The sequence below is a fragment of the Phodopus roborovskii genome, unplaced genomic scaffold (genome assembly GCF_943737965.1).
Source record: "Phodopus roborovskii unplaced genomic scaffold, PHOROB, whole genome shotgun sequence".
NCBI lineage: Eukaryota > Metazoa > Chordata > Mammalia > Rodentia > Cricetidae > Phodopus > Phodopus roborovskii.
This window is the reverse complement of record NW_026126413.1, coordinates 5,208,829-5,225,385: the sequence shown is the minus strand read 5'-3', so window position 1 is coordinate 5,225,385 and position 16,557 is coordinate 5,208,829.

Genomic DNA, 16,557 nt, shown 5'->3' with positions numbered 1-16,557 from the left:
ATTAAAGGCGTGTGCCACCACCGCCCAGCCACACATCTTTGTTTTCATCAACTTTAGACATTTCACAAACGTTTAAGCTTGGGTGCAAGAAGACCTCTCCCAAAGACGGTCTGAAATGAGACAACATATGTATATGTCTATCTAGAGATAGCTCCTCAAATAATAGACACGGTATACAAACTCACCACTGTTTCTCCAGCTTTGTTACCTCTCGTTTGGGTGGCTTAATTACAGGTTCATCTCTTTTTGTTGGAGTCACACTAATTTTCCTGTCAATAGGCTGAAACTTATTTCCCCCCCCCCCAAGGTCTTTTTCCTCCCTTTCACAGTGACATGTCATCTGCATGTGGGAACATTTTCAATCTCAAATTCCCTGGCATAAAACTTTCGTTATTTGAAGAAAGCCCCACCTTTTTCCATTTGTATCCAAAGATAGCTTTTGGGGATGACCAGTATGTAGAGGCAGAGCATTTTAAAAGATGCTACAGAGAACAAGGGAACATGCCAGGCAGAGAGCCAGAAATTACAGTCTCAAAAGAGGAGACTCTCCTCACAGTGTTTGAACCCCTCATTCTGGAGCTAAGGGTACTTACCTTCCCCAGTTCCTCCTGTAAAGACTGTGGAATCCAGGAAGAGACAGAAAGGGACTCCCCTGTAAGCAGGTCCCCAGACAGGAGTTTGAGAGCAAGCAGTTCACTGTAGTAGAAAACTAAGGAGCCTTGGGAATAGGGGAGCAGCCAAGTGGGGTCTCCAGACCAGCAGCAACACTTAAGAAGGCAGAACTGGGGGCAGGGCAGTGGTGGCACACACCTTTAATCCCAGCAGCACTCAGGAAGCAGAGGATCTCTGTGAGTTTGAGGCCAGCCTGGTCTATAAAGCTACATAGAGAATCCCTATCTCAAAAACCAAAACCAAAAACAAAGACTTAGAACTGAGCCCCCTACCCCAGACAGAACGAGAACTTAAAAGATTTGCAAGAGTTTCACAGACACATTCAAGCTTGCGGACAGATTTTAGTTACTTTTCTGGTGCTGTGAGAAAACACACCATGACCAAAAGCAAGTTATGGAAGTACGTGTATCTGGGCTTACAGTTCCAGAGAGATAAGGTCCATGGTGGTGGGAGTGGGCAGCAGCATGAGCAGAAGCAGAGAGATGAGACAGCAGCGCATCTTCATCTACAGCAGAAGGCGGCAGAGAGGAAACTGAAGTAGAGCAAGGCTATAAACTCTCAAAGCCTGCCTCCAGCGACACACTTTCTCCAGCAAGGCTCCAAACAGGGCCACCAAATGGGGACCAAGTGTTCACATACCGGAGTCTGTGGGGGCCACTTTTTACTCAAACCACCACAGCAGGCCAGCTCTTCCTCCAGATGCACAGAAGTGAAGGTATTGTCATCTGTCCATATGCTCCCTTGATAAAGGTCTGTCTCACAGGACAAGAAGATACTAACAGCTGGCACAGGGATGGCAATGGTGAGTGCTGAGGCCATTGGACAGGAAGAGAGTGGAAGCAGCTGATGTGTGCACTGTGCCCTAACAGGAAAGGCCACCAGAGACCCTTCCACCACAGGATGCAAACCCCAAGCTGAGGGTTGAGCCAGTCCAGGTATTTTATACCAAGATTAGTTTATTAACTCCTCCTGTTGTTGGTTTTATTTAGTTTTAGATACAGCCTACGCATGCATTCCCTGGGTGGCCTGATAGTCTCTCTGTGCTAGATGCTTGCTTCAGACTTGTAGCAATCCTCCTGCCTCAGCTGCTCAAGTGTTGTATTTACAGGCACATATCAATTACCATAGCCATTTTTTCCTTTTTCTAGAACTGGTTTGGAAGCATTGTGTAGCTCTTCTTTTCTTTAAAAGCCTAGGATGCTTCAGTGATGCTCTTGGAATCACGGGCGTTTCTTTTGGGGGGATTTAGATGATGAATTTACTTTTTAAATAGTTACTAAGCTACTCAAGTAGTCTAGCTCATGTGGTCATGTCTGGTTTTAGAAGATCAGTGCAGGTGTGGTCATCTCAGGTGACCTGCCACAGGCAGAGCAGAGCTCAGGGCTGAGATAGTGTTTTGCTCCCATTGGGTAGCACCAGCCCAGCTCTGCTAAACCTCATTTGACAGTTGTCTTCCTGATTCTCTACTTTCACCACAGGACTCCATCTCCTGCCCATAGTTCCCTTGTCTTCCAAATGGGTTCTCAGGATTCATCTGTCCTCTAGAGACTGCAGCTCTAGAGTTCTGAGGGTGAGACCAACCACCTGTAGTTTACAAACCTTCCACATGACTGCTGTGCACCAACACTTGGTACCTCTGTTGTAAGAAGTGTTTCATCAAAAGGATAAAGCTTAGCTGGAAACCTTCACCAAGTGTTTTCTCTTTAACAAAGCCTTGGGAATATGGGGGAAAAGACCTAGACTTTGGTCTGGAAAGATTTTGTGCTTTTTGTCTGAGCTGGACTATTCCAGTGCTGATCTTGAATACATCATTCCATTGATTTTTGCCACATTAGACTTTTGTTTCTATAAAATTGATACTTTTCCTACTTCATGAAGACCATAAAGATTCTTGTTATAAAGTATAATAATCATGACCAGTGTGATTTATCATTTATTTATTGAGTGACCTTTAATTCTCAAAACCATCCCTCGCAGGTAGTGTCTCCTTAAAGAGTTGAGTCTAGATAATTAACAAACATGGCACACATCCCTATAAGATATATGAACTATTTTAAAATCCCCACTTTACAGCTAAGGAAACTGTGATAACTCTTCCAAGACCACATGATTAGGACTTGGTAGTGACAGACCTGACTCTTGTCTCAGCAGGTCTGTAGCCCACGGATTAAGAAGTAGGAGAGATGGAAGGGGCTTCCTGTACTGCTTGCCTCCAAGGGCCCTGCTGCTCTTCTACTCCTGACTGCATCCATCCCTGGGCTCTTCATTTCAGGACACACCATTGTACATCTAGGGCTTTGTCCAGGGCATTTGGGCAAGGGCTGCTGATGCAATTCTTGCATCAACAGAGTTTGTAGTTCAAAGGCAGCACCTGTGGAGATGCTGACAATATGAGTTACTCTAGTTAAGGCAAGATGGGATAATGCAAATGCTTGGAAACTGACTGATGGTTTTTTTTTTTTTTTTTTAACTCCTTAGTTACACACTGCTTTTGACTGACTACCAGACTAAAAACAAGTCTTCTTCACCTGTGTGTTGTGCATTTATATTCACAACCGAAAATTTGGAAGTACTATGCAAAAAGTTCGTTTCCTCCGAACCATTTAACATTCAAAAGCAGTCGTAGCACATGTCTTTAATCCCAGCACTTGGGAGGCGGAAGTAGGTGAATGAATCTCTGAGTTCGAGACCAGCTTGGTCTACCAAGCAAAGTGCATGACAAATCTGGTGACTTATTGCCCCCCCCAAATGTTAGTTTTAAATTTCACTAAACAGGACATGTTGATTGTAAAACATGATCATAAAGGGGGAAAACAACATTCATTCTTTATTAACATCTTGTAGTGAGATACTCACTTTGTCGCACCTGTGGCACTGACCACGTCCATTGGGGTGGTCATTACCTGAGGAAACTAGGTCTGAGGAATGATCCCCGGGGGCTCTCTTGCTTGCAACACAGGAAAGAAGAGCATCCAGAGGCATCCTCGGGACCAGGAACCTGTTGGCGTTCATCTGTCTATGTCGTAAGTTATTTCTCCCTAAATAAGCATCTATTCAGCCTATTTGTTTCTCCCGATCCTTATTAAGCCACGATAACATCTAATCTCCCAAGCTCATTCATGTTTCAACAAATTCAGTAAAGCCTTGTGTTGCATTCCATTGTCATGTCTCTTTAGTTGCTCTCAGCAAAGAACAATTACATCCTCTCACCCTGACTTGTGCTTTACGATTTTGAAACTACTGAGGTTCAGAAAACAGATATTTTGTGAAGTAACTCCTCATTTGAGCACCTCATGTCTCCTGCATCTCCACTGAGACTCTATATCTTTAGCAAGGGCACCGTGTTAGTTAGGTTTCTATTGCTATGAGAAATACCAGGTCCAAAAGCAACCTGTGGAGGAAAGGGTTTATTTCACCTTACAGGTTACAACCCACCATCCTAGGAAGTCTGGGCAGGAACTCAAAGCAGGAACCTGGATGCAGAAACTGATACAGAGGCCACAAAAGAGCACTGCTTACTAATTTGATTTTCATGGCTCACTTAGCCTGCTTTTTAAATAAAACCCAGGACCTTCTATTCAGGGGTGAAACCATGCACAATGAACTGGGCCATCCCCTATCAATCACTAATTAAGAAAATGCTCCATAAAAATGCCCTCAGAGCTTTCATCCAATAACTGATGGAAGCAGATACAGAGATCCTCAGCCAAGCACTGAGCCAAGTTTTGGGAGTCCGGTTGAAGAGGGGGAAAGGGGGTCTTATGAGTAAGGGAGGGTCAAGGTCATGATGGGGAAACCCACAGAGACCACTGACTTGGGCTAGTGGGGTTTCATGGACTCTGTCTGGACTGACAGGTAGGGAGCTGCATGTGGGTGGAAGTTGTGTAGCTTGGTCTGCTCATGGGGCCCCTAGCAGTGGGATCAGGACCTGTCCCTGACATTGAGCTGGCTTTTGAGAACCCATTCTTCATGCTGGGTTGCCTTGTCAAGCCTCGAGGCAGGGCAGGAGCTTGGTTCTGCCTCAATTTGATATGCCATGCTTTGTTGACTCCTATGGGAAGTCTGCCCCTTTCTGAATGGAGGAAGAATGGATGGGGGAGTGTAGATGGAAGGCAGGGGACAGAACAGGACAAGAGGAGGGAGGGAAAACTATGGTAGGTATATAAAATAAATGACTAAATAATAATAATAATAATAATAATAATAATAATAATGATGATGATGATGATGATGATGATGATGAATAATAAAGAGTGCTGTTAGGCCAACCTGTTGGGTGCATTTTCCAAAATGAGGTTCTCTCTTCCCAAATGACAGTAGCTTGTGTCAAGTTGACAAAAATCAGTAAACTTGACACACCAATACAATACTATTAAATCATTGCCTTTCCTTTCCTGTTCAATCTCAGATCTCATAATATCAGTATCCAAATACAAAACACATTGTCACTTAAACACATCCTACAGCCCTTAAATACTAAACATGTTAAAAATCCAAGTCTCATAAAATCTCCATTCTCTCAAAGTTTTGAAGTCTCTTAAGTATAGGCTCTTGTAAAAAATCAAAATTAAATTCGATGCTTTCTTACTTCAAAAGAGAAGAACCAGGGTATAGTTATCATTAAACAAAAGAAAAACCAAGTTCAACAGCATGAAAAGCACAGTATTGAGCATCTGGAATCTACTCATGATCTCCCGGACTCCAAAGGACTTGTCTAGTAGGCTTTGGTGGGCTCCACGCCACACTGCTGTAGTCCTCTGTGCTTGCCTAATGGGACTGACATTTCCAAAATGCTAGGGTCCCTGCTGCAACTGGATTGCACCTTCACCTTTTCCCGGTCTCTCTTCAGCACGAGGCCTTAATTCTCTCCATGATTCCATTGGGTCCTAAGGTTTCTACTGCAATTGATGGGACAACTTTCTTCACCTATGGCCTCTCCTGGTGCTGAACCTCGGCTCCTCTCTATGACTTCTTCATGCCAGTATCACCTAGGAAGCTCTTACACATTGCCAATTTTGGCTAGCACAAGATACATCCTTGGCCAGCTCTGGACCACTGCATCTGGGTGCTGACCCTGAGGAAACACTTCCCAGATGATTTTGCCTCAGTGGTGCTGGCTTCTTCTTAAACACTGTTCATTTCCCTGCAGTTGCTGAGAATTATCTATTGTCTCAGCAAAGCAAAGGTTTCGCTCTATTGGTTCTGGTTTCTTGTTAATCACAGCTGACTTTTCAGTCCTGGCCAACCAGAATCACATATTCTTAATAAAAATATCACACAAACAGTTCTGGTAGAGTCTTTACATCCCTCTGAATCTTCATAAGCCAGGCCCCCATCATCTGTATTGGTAGAAAAACTAGCAGGGAGGGAAGACAAAACCAGTGAAATTCTATATTCAATTTTCATTGAAGAAACATAAAGAAGTCAGCAGAACAACTCTTTCTAAAAAAACTCTGAGATATATATAATCAAGAGACTAATCACAGAGAAATCCTGTCTGGAAAAAACAAAACAAAACAAACAAACAAACAAAAAACAAAGAGAGAGAGAAAGAGAGAGAGAGAGAGCGAGAGAGTGAGCAACCTGAGGATCTATGAGTATCAAAAGAAGTTGAAATCAAAACTAAAGGTACAGAAAATTCCTAAATTCATGGAAAGAAATGGACATCCAAGCTAAAGAGCTACTTGGAATCCCTAAAGTTCATAACCAGAGATGACTTCTACATAATAGGTTATAGTTGAAATGCCCACTGGCAAACTGTGTGTAATAACAGACCTCTCAACCAAAGCACCCAAAACATGGAATACTATATTTTAAGCCCTGAAAATAAATAACTGCCAACAAAGATCACTGTAGCCAGCAAAGGTGTGTTTTAAAGGCAGCAAAGGAATAGAGACTTTTTAAAGCACATGCTAAAGCAACTCGTGAGCACCAAGCCAGAGCTGCAGAAGATAAAGATTGACAAGCACAGAGGAGGAACGATGGCTTCAATCATGAGATCACAGGAAAGGGTGAGTGAGATTGGAAGAGGCAAACTCAGAGAATCCATCATACCCAACAGTAGATCACCAACCAAAGCCCTAAAGGGAATAAGGGAAAAAGACAATAACCCAACCAGACAGAAAACAGCCAACAAAAACCATGGCGTTCTGTAAACAAACATCTCAGTCAGAACCCTAAATGTAAATAGGCTTATCTTAAAAGCTGAGATCTAAGTATTGTTTTCTCCAAAATAACACATATCACTGGTAAAGACATAAAGAAATCGAGAGGTAAAGGACAGAGGTTAACACATGAAAATAAAAGCCCAAACAAGCTTTTTGGCTAGCATAGTTTTTCTGCTATCTAATGCAAGTTGGCTTCCAACAAAAGTAGTCAAGGAAATAAGACAGAAACTACATAGTAATACAAGGGATACTCATCAGGAAGACAAAAGGAATTGTAAGTATCAATGCAACAAAAGCTGAGACTCTCTCAGATTCATAAAATAAGCATAAATGGAAATAAAGGTCCATAAACCAATTGAAATGACTTCAATTTCCTATTCTCTTCACAGGCAGGCCATCCAGACTAAGTTAACAAACTTGAAAATTAGTCTGTACCATAGATGAGATGTACGAAGGCACTTACAGAATAGTTAATTCACTATTCTTTCCAGCAGCCAGTGGGATATTCTCTAAAATAGATCACTCTTTGTGCCATAAAGCAAGTGTTAAGAACTGTGAAAGAATCAAAGTAATGCATTTGATCAGATCCTAGTGGAATACAATTAACTAGAAACTGATAGCAAAAGAAACTATACAAATAGTTGGAGAATGAACAGTACACTCTTAATGACCAATGAATCATAGAATAGATAAACCAAAGAGATAACTATAAAGTTCCCAGAATCAAATGAAAGCGAAAGTATGATTTACTGGGACCTTTGGAATATGACAGAGGCAGTGCTGAGAAGAATGTTTTTAGCTATTAGTGTATTCATTAAAAATAATCAGATATATCTAATATAAATAACTTAATGATGTATATCAAAGACTTAGAAAAATAAGAATAATCCAAGGCTAAGGGCAGTAGAAGGTAAAAACTAATAAAGATCAGGGACAAAATTAATGAAATCAAGACTAAAAGAACAATAGGAAGAATCAATGAAACAAAGAGTTAGTTCTGTGGAAAACTAAACAACATCAGCAAACCCAGGTCCTTAGTGAATGCTTCAAAAACTTGTATTACTGAGAGACACCTGACTACAAATTAGATATAAAAAATTTAAATACAATGAGATTGAGGTAGTAATCATCTCCCAACAAAGAAAGCACAGACTCGAGTGGAATCATTGCTGAATGCTATTAGATTTTGAAAGAAGAGCCAATGCCCCTCCCCAAATAATCCATTAAACAGAGAATGAAAGAATGTCACTGTTTGCTACTTGCATTACCCTACTACTAAGATCAGACAAAGCTAAAACAAAGAAACACATGCAACAACTATAGGCCAGATGATGATTACAAGCACATGAAATTCTTAATACAATGTTTGCAAAATAAATTCAGCAACACATTAAGGTTATATATCATGCCCAAGTTGGATTCATTCCAGAGATGCAAAATGGTTCAACACATGCAAACCAAGAAATCACAATCACATAATAATTTCAATAGATTCAGAAAAAAATTGTGAAAAATTAAATATCCTATTATTATAAAAGCCCTAAAGAAAGTGGGACTAGAAGGGACATATGTCACCACAATAAAGGCTACATATGACAGTCAACTAATGGGAAGAAATTGAAAGCATTTTCTATAAAATAAGGTATAACAGAATAGTTTCCACTTTCTCCATTATTATCCAGTATAGTGTTGATGTCTTAGCTAGAGTAATAAGATAGAGAAAGAAGTGAAAATATACAAGCTGGAAAGGAAAATGCCAAATTAAAACTATTTGTAGATGATATGACACCTGCAACTCAACCAGAAAAATCTGATAAATACTTTCAGCAAATTAAGATGCAAAATTAACATGGGAGAAAATCTTCCTCAATTATACATCTGATGGGAGGATTAGCATCTATAATCTGTATAGAACCGAGAAAGATAAGCATCCCAAACCCAATTCATCCACTCAACAAACAGGCAAATGAATTGAATAGACAGCCCTCAAGTGAAGACTTTTCAAGGCCAGCCTGGAGTACAGAATGAGTTCAAGGGCAGCCAAAGTTACAGAGAAACTCTGTTTCAAAAGCTGAAAAGATGGAAGTAAAAGAAATAGAGTATTAAAATGGCCACATGAAGATGAAAAGTACACAGAGTCAGGATACTGTATGTTATTATGATATCTTTGAATTTTTTGATTGTTAAGGAAAGAGCTACAGCTACTAAAATACTCTTGATTATAAAATGCTGCTGGATTAATCCAACTTATATATTTTTAAAATGCTATGACTTCAAAATTTAAATTTTAGGACATGTTACTTTGGAAAAGAGGCTTTAATTTTGTTTCCATAGAAAATGAGCTGTGGATTCCTTCCAGACTAATAGGGTTTGATGAAGCAAAACCCCCTGAAGCAGTGTCCAAGGTGATCCAGCATCTAAAACAGCTGAGACAATGCAGCCTTGCAGACTACAACAATGAAGATTTGGCCCGGTTTCTGTTTTCTGATGATCCCCATGGTTTAAAGCCCCCAACCAGCAGAAAGCAGTTTGGAGAGAATGATGCCTAAAATCCCAAATATTTTTTATAAATGTTTGTTTTCATTTAAATGGGGTTGGTTATAAATGGTTAATAAGCACAGTTAAGCTCCTTCTAAAGTAAAAAGGGGAAATATGATATAGAAATGAATACTTTACTTTGATATGGATTTTGGTTTATTGATACAAATTTAAGATTTGTGATATGTATATTTCTCCTCTTGTTTATGTATCATGCTTATATAGCTCATTTAAAAATGTAATGTATAATTAAGAACAGATGATAGTTACCTACAATAGTCAAAACTTATAGTTAGGTTAGTTAGATTTTCCAGGTATACAGAGATCTATTTGAGATAGATAGATATTCTTCAAAACTTTCAAAGACCTACAGAATATGACATTTAAAATGGTTTAGGGTTTTTCTTGACAATGAGACACAACTGCTCCTGGCAATACCACCTGCATCACAAAGGAAGATGGACATCAAAGAAACTCATTATGGAGTTTGCTTTCAATATAGCAAGACTAGCCAATTGGGCAAGAAACTGCTCTTGTCTGGACTGTTTGATTGTTGCTGTATAAACTGGACATGCAGGACACACAGGGAAGTAACTGCTGAACTTGCAAAACAAGACAGTCCTGAGGGGTTCCTGCTTTGTGGAGGAGTCTGACAGACATTCTGCAAAATGAACAGATAAATGACTGACAAACTGCCAACACAGAGGGACAGTTTAAAATTTCCTGCTTTGTTGAGAAGTCTGCCAGACACACTGTGGCCTATGGGCTGAAGATGGATGCACCAACATTACAAAAGAACTTCAGGTGACTGTCCAGATATCAAGATGTCTCTGTCAGTTCTAGAGTGGTCTTTGATGGAGTTGAAGACAGATACTTATGATTATAGTTTTCCTTAGTTAAGATAAAAGATAAGTTACATCTAAGATTTTAGACTCACAAAGACAGGATAGATGATGGGATATTTTCTTTAAATCTTGCTAAATGTTAATGGACTAAATATTGTAACTATAGTTCTCACTTGATAACTGTTTTGTTATATGCAATTTTACTATGCTAAAGTTAAAACCCTTCTTTTTATTTAGACAGAAAAGTGTGTGTGTGTGTGTGTGTGTGTGCGCGCGCGCATATGTTGCCCTGAGGAAGCCTCTAAGGGGGCTGTTGCAAGAATGTACAGACTGATGGATTATGATAGCATTATACACACCCCAAAGGTGAGTTCTGGGTCAGCTGTCTTTAAGTTTGACTGCATTGAAACTGATGCCAAGTTACTTGGTGAGAAAAGCCTGGAGATGTTGGCCTGTTTCTCTTGGGCCCTCTCTTTCCCACAAAAAGGATGCCCACTGCCTATGTCTAAGCTGATCTTCCTGGACTAGTTCAACTGAGCCTTGAGAAAGGGTTCAGCCAGCCAACACCTGCCTGAAAATTCATGAGACCTTGAGTGAGGATTTCCCAGCCAAGCCAGTGTAATTTTTTGACACATCTTTTTTTTTTTTTTTTTTTTTAAACCATCATTCATAAGTTGCAGCAAGGTGCCAAGTTTGTGAATGTTAATAAAAGTAACCAGCCCACAGGTCCAAGAAAGAACACAGTCTCTTCATTTGAGGCCTGTACTTGGAAACTGGATCCACGGTGAGATTCCAAATGACGGCCCACACACCATATGGCTAGATACTTAAAATTATAAATGAAGTGAACAAATTGTTAAATAGAATATATTGTGTCCTCTCATCTTAAAAAGATGCACATTCATAGTAGAAAGTTGGCAAAATATAAAACACAACTGAATTAATTAGCTCTTCACAGTCCATTTAGTTGATGGGCTAGTGATTGAGTAATTGTTGCCTACTGTAGGAACTTGAGTGTCTGCTAAGTGATGCTGTTGCCTGCCTCCTTAGTTGGAAATTGAAGTAGGAAGAGAAGAAAGAACAGGCAAGAGGAGAAGGGGGAAAGGGAAGGGAGGAGAAGGAAAGGGAAGCATGGAAATGGAAAAAGAAGCAAAAATCACCTTTACTGGAAGGTTCTCTGACTGAATCACCATGGGCTAGCTCCTGCTTCTACTGCCACACCCCTACCCCTGCACTAAACCTGCACACCCTTTCTCTCTTATCTCAGACTCTCAGACTCTCTGACTCATTCCCTTTCCCCATCTCCCCTTTTCTCTGACACTGACCACACTAACAACTAAAACCAGACAGCTTTCTGCTGGTTGAGACACATGATGAGCATTGGCTAGGGGGTCAGGGAGGTGTCCCCATCAGAGTGGATATTCAGGGTCAAAGGAGACACCACAACAAGGCCAAATGCCAGATTCCACCAGCTGGAATTTGTCAAGGCTGGTTTAATGGATTTCAGTATGTTTGCCTATGGTGTATATTGAGGCCCATAATAGGGCCCTTGTGTTATGCCATTGTCACTTCACTGTTAGTACCCAAGGGCAGGTTCTTGGAAAACAGTGATGGAAAGCTAACCACAGAAGTCTTCCAAACTTTCAACTACACAAGGATGCCAACAAGAGGCCACTGTTTATGTAACCCTAACCAATGCATTGTTATCAGTAACCTAGTCTTTACTATGTGCCAGAGGTTGCTCTCAGCAGTGAGAAAAATGGTGTTCTCAGAGACTACACATGATAGTGAGGGGGGACTAAAGGTGCACACATGGACAAATCAATGAGATGTTTAATAGAGTAATAATTGTTACGAAGAAAACAATAGGAAATGGGGTTGGGAGTGACTGACTGCAGTTGCGGGCCATTGGAGAGCTCTCTGGGGGGCAGTGATGACAAATTAAATCACTGTTTTCCCAATGATGGAGGGTTAAGCAGAAGTTGCTTTTGTTGTTGGTGGTTTTGTTCATCTATAGCTTTCTATTAAATCAACTTAATTCTCAACAACATTCTACTTATTCTTATGCTCACAAATTTGTATAGCTCCGAACCTTCTGCAATGAAGCCTCTCATTGCAACAGACATAAATGATTACAGAAAACCACAGCTGGTTAACAAGAAGAGAACAGCTCTCTGGGGTGATGATAGGTTGTCTAACCCCAATGGATACTTCTATAACACAACCCATACACCAAGACTCAGAATATTGCCAATGAAGGGGAATCATGATTTTAAGGACCAGAGGACCAGGAAATCTGCTGTGAGATTGCACTCCTCAAAATAACAGAGCTGCCTTACCCATGATCCCCCAACAAGAAGACCCAAACTAGAACAACACAAACAGACATGCTAATGGAAGGGGGAGGGATCGCATGGGCTTCACCCAGTGATAAAGAACTATAGGCAACTGATGGATTCTGAGAGCTGAAGTGATAGTCTACTCCAGGGGAGAGCCATCTAACTGCTCTTCCAATTCCAAGTGTTCAGGCCTGGAATTGTGTACATACAAGTAACACCAAAATGATTCACTAGGTTGCATTTATATATTTTTGCATACATATATAGTAATAAAGAAAGGTCAGAAATTAAAGGGAAGGGAGGCATGGGAGGCTTTGGAGGAAGGACAAGGAATGGGGGAAAGTGTGTGTGAGTGTGTGTGTGGTATGTATCATGCCTGGATTGATGAAATATTTTAATTAAAAAGTCTAAAGCCAACACCACGAACAAAATGTATAGCTTTCTCAAGCTCTTTGGTCCACATTCTTCTGTAACATCCAGCACTGCAGCAATCAATGCCCAGAATCCAGATGTGAAGCTTGTCATCAGTCCCATCTGCAGCTGGTATTTCCTATAGGAAGAACTGAGTTACTGGGGTCTTGGGAACAGCTTTCTGCTTTTCTACCTTAAATGACAGCAAAGTATTAAAAATTAAGAATCATTGAGGCTTCTGATTGAGTTGTTCTTTCTATAACAGATTTTAATATAAAAACTTAGACTAGATATAGTTCTTAAAAGCTAAATCAACATATATTATGATTCTTAGAAAATGTTTAAGATTCAGTACTAGAAAATGCCAGAAAGTCTTTGATTAAAAGAATTCTTGAAGTTGTAACTTCTTGGTCAGTCCATGTACCTTATAAGCTGGGAAACAGAACAAACCTCTTAATTTTTTTCATCTTAAAAGAGAAAATTTTACTCACAAACTTCAGGAAAAATGTGTGTGTGAGAGAAAGAGAGAGGGAGATTTAGGACTTCATCTAAACCATGAATATTTTATTCAACTTAGAATAAATCTAAAATGTTTTCTTTCAATATTTTGCAATATATAATAGTTAAGTTTTATTTATTTTTTAATATTTATAGTGATATTTATTGTGCTAGATATGTGATTTGGGTTGGTTATTTTATGTAATTTATAAAATGTCTTTAGGGTTTGTATAGGGTATTACTAACAATATTGATTCTATATTTCAGAAAATAAACACAGAATTGAGTTGGGTACCATGTTCAAAGTCACACAGTGGATGGGTGGTACCAGGAATTGAATGCTAATGTGGTCATTTAATGCTAATGTTAGGGCAAGAATGTTCTAGATACTTACTTCTACTTTTATTTATTGTTCTTCATAACACTGGCATAACTATAATTTTATTTTCAAAATTCACTTGGAACATATTTTTCATTCTAAGAGTTTCCATGTAATTTTAATCACAGAAATTTAACATAGTTTTTAAAGATTTGTAAATAAAATATCCTTTGCTTTAATCATATTAAAAATTTAAGATGTAAATCTTGCTGAAATAGGCAAATCTATCATCTATCTATCTTTCTATCATCACCTTTATGTTTTTCATGGGGAACCACAAGAAATAAAGTCATAACCCTTTAAAGAATATTTGTAAGTGAAAAACCACATTTCAAGATTTTCTTGATTGCAAACATTTGACAGCCAATCCAACACAAATACTATATGATAAATTTGGGTATATTTAGAGTGCAGAAGTTTAACTGTGATTCAGAACAAACCACACTGCTACATAAGTGGAAATGCCCATCATAAGCCATAAACTAACAAAGATCATAGCAAATGACTACCACATAATTATTCTCAGACTCTTATACAACCTGGCAACTTCCATCTTCCCTTCTCCTAACTCCAAATTGTGAGGTTACATGAAGTCTGATGTTTAACCACCAGTGGCTTATTTAGGCTTTAGGCCTTTTAAATCAATTTGCTCATTAAATGCTTTCTTGCAACATCTTTCTTCTTATTTTTTCTAAATTTGAACTCAAAAGGCATTACAAAGCTCAGTGCTAAGCAGAATTGTTGCATGGCGACTTTCTTCCTCCAAGCAGGTGCTGACGTTCTTGAAAACAAAATAAGTGGAGCATCTTCACACCACCAAGGTGATTTCATAAGCTATATTTTATTTGTCAATAATCCCATTCTGGAAATACAATTAGCTATTCATGAGGTCAGAGTTTTAGAGCCTAGATAAAAAACTTTTTTGTTTATTATTACTTTACTTCACACAGTAAAACTAAGGGTGTGATCAAAGAGACAAAAATTTGACCTATAGACTAAGCATTGTATTGTGAAATTTCCCATACATATTGACTGGATTTAATTTATTTGAGTAGAGGATGACTTTAATCGTCACTATTTTTCTGAGTAAATATTGACTTGATTTAACTCATTTAGGTAGATGAAGATTTTAATTATGTCTATCATGACCTCTTAGCTGCATTTTTCTTTCTTAAAACTGCCAGGTTTAGAGCAGCTCTGCTCCTTTCTTTCCCTCTTTTTGCTCTGACTTCTCTGCAACTTTTAATGAGAACTAATGACTGATATAGCAGAGTAAAGTCAACAATAGCAGGAAAATTTCAGGAAACAATGGGCTGAGATCATTCTAGGGTGGCCATGCCTACCTAAGCTTTGTGAAGGTGGTGGGGACCCTATGTCCTGTCCTCATGAGACATTTTTCCAAGAATTTATTGGTGTACCAGCTCCATAAACCTCTCAGGATTCCAGAAGGGAATTCTGAGGGAAGGAAATGAATCAGCTCACACACATCTTCTCATCATGTGCCTTTATTCTTCAAAAATCTCCCCATACCCCACAAGGTTTCCAGTTTTTATACCCACTCAGACACAATTAGCAATTCTCTGGCAATAGCAAGGTTACAGGCAAGCATTTCTCAGGGTCATTAAAGCAGATAAGGGCTCCCAGAGAGCAGTGACTTGTCAGCTTCCTTTATGGCTCAAAGGGTCAATAGAGGAAGGGGCTATGATTTCTAAGAGGGGAGAAAGGGAGTTTGTGTGTTAAACTACATATGTGTGGCTAGTTAAGCTAGACATTTGTAAGTGTTCATGTTAGTGTCCACATCACATGGTGAAGAAATAAAGAATTCAAGAGCCACATGGATCTTTTCAAGTGAATAAATTGCAAATGTGCCTTACCTCTTCCAGGATTCTGTTATACCTCAGTTAGAAAACCAATCGCAGACATTACAGAAAACAAGACTCTGAGGAAAAAAAAAAAAAAAAAAAAAAAAAAAAAAAAAAGGGAAGGAGGAAGGGAGGAAGGAGGAAGAGAGAGAGACTCTCACAAAATATCAATTTCTACTGCATTGGAGTTCAGTTAACCAAGACACAATACATTATTAGATAACTAATTTTAGTTTTCTGAACAGCATCCTCTTCCATATGCAATGTTCCCATAGTGAAAAGAAAATTAGTTTCTACACCCCCCCCCCCACAACATTCATTTAGCGTCTCGTAGCTTGTGATGTGGACAGCACAAGTTTTGGCTGTAGAAAACAGAGTGTTTGTTACTCAAGTTGGGGGGGGGATAAAATTCTTTAAAGGACAACAGAGGAGCCAGCCCCACAACCATACAGCTATCCTTCATCCTCTGCAACAACACCACTCCATCTTCGGGTTCATTCTCCCGGATTGCAGAGGGCAAAGAAAATCACACAGTCACTGTCATTGCTTATTGCTGTGGCCCAAAGGATCAAGGGAATATGGACATTCAAACAGGAGACTAATTTCATAATTGTTTGCATTCCAAATTGTACAGTCCATGCTTTTCAATTAAACCATTTCCTCTTAAAACCACTCCCAAAGCAGGATTTTCACAACTTTGATTTGTCTCATAATTACATCTGAAGAAGTTTAATATATTCTTTTAACAGAATCATGGAGAATAAAAATAGTTGAATATTGTCTTGGACTTTACACACATTCTGAATACATAAGTCAATTATCATATCCATCCTTTAAACACATTCA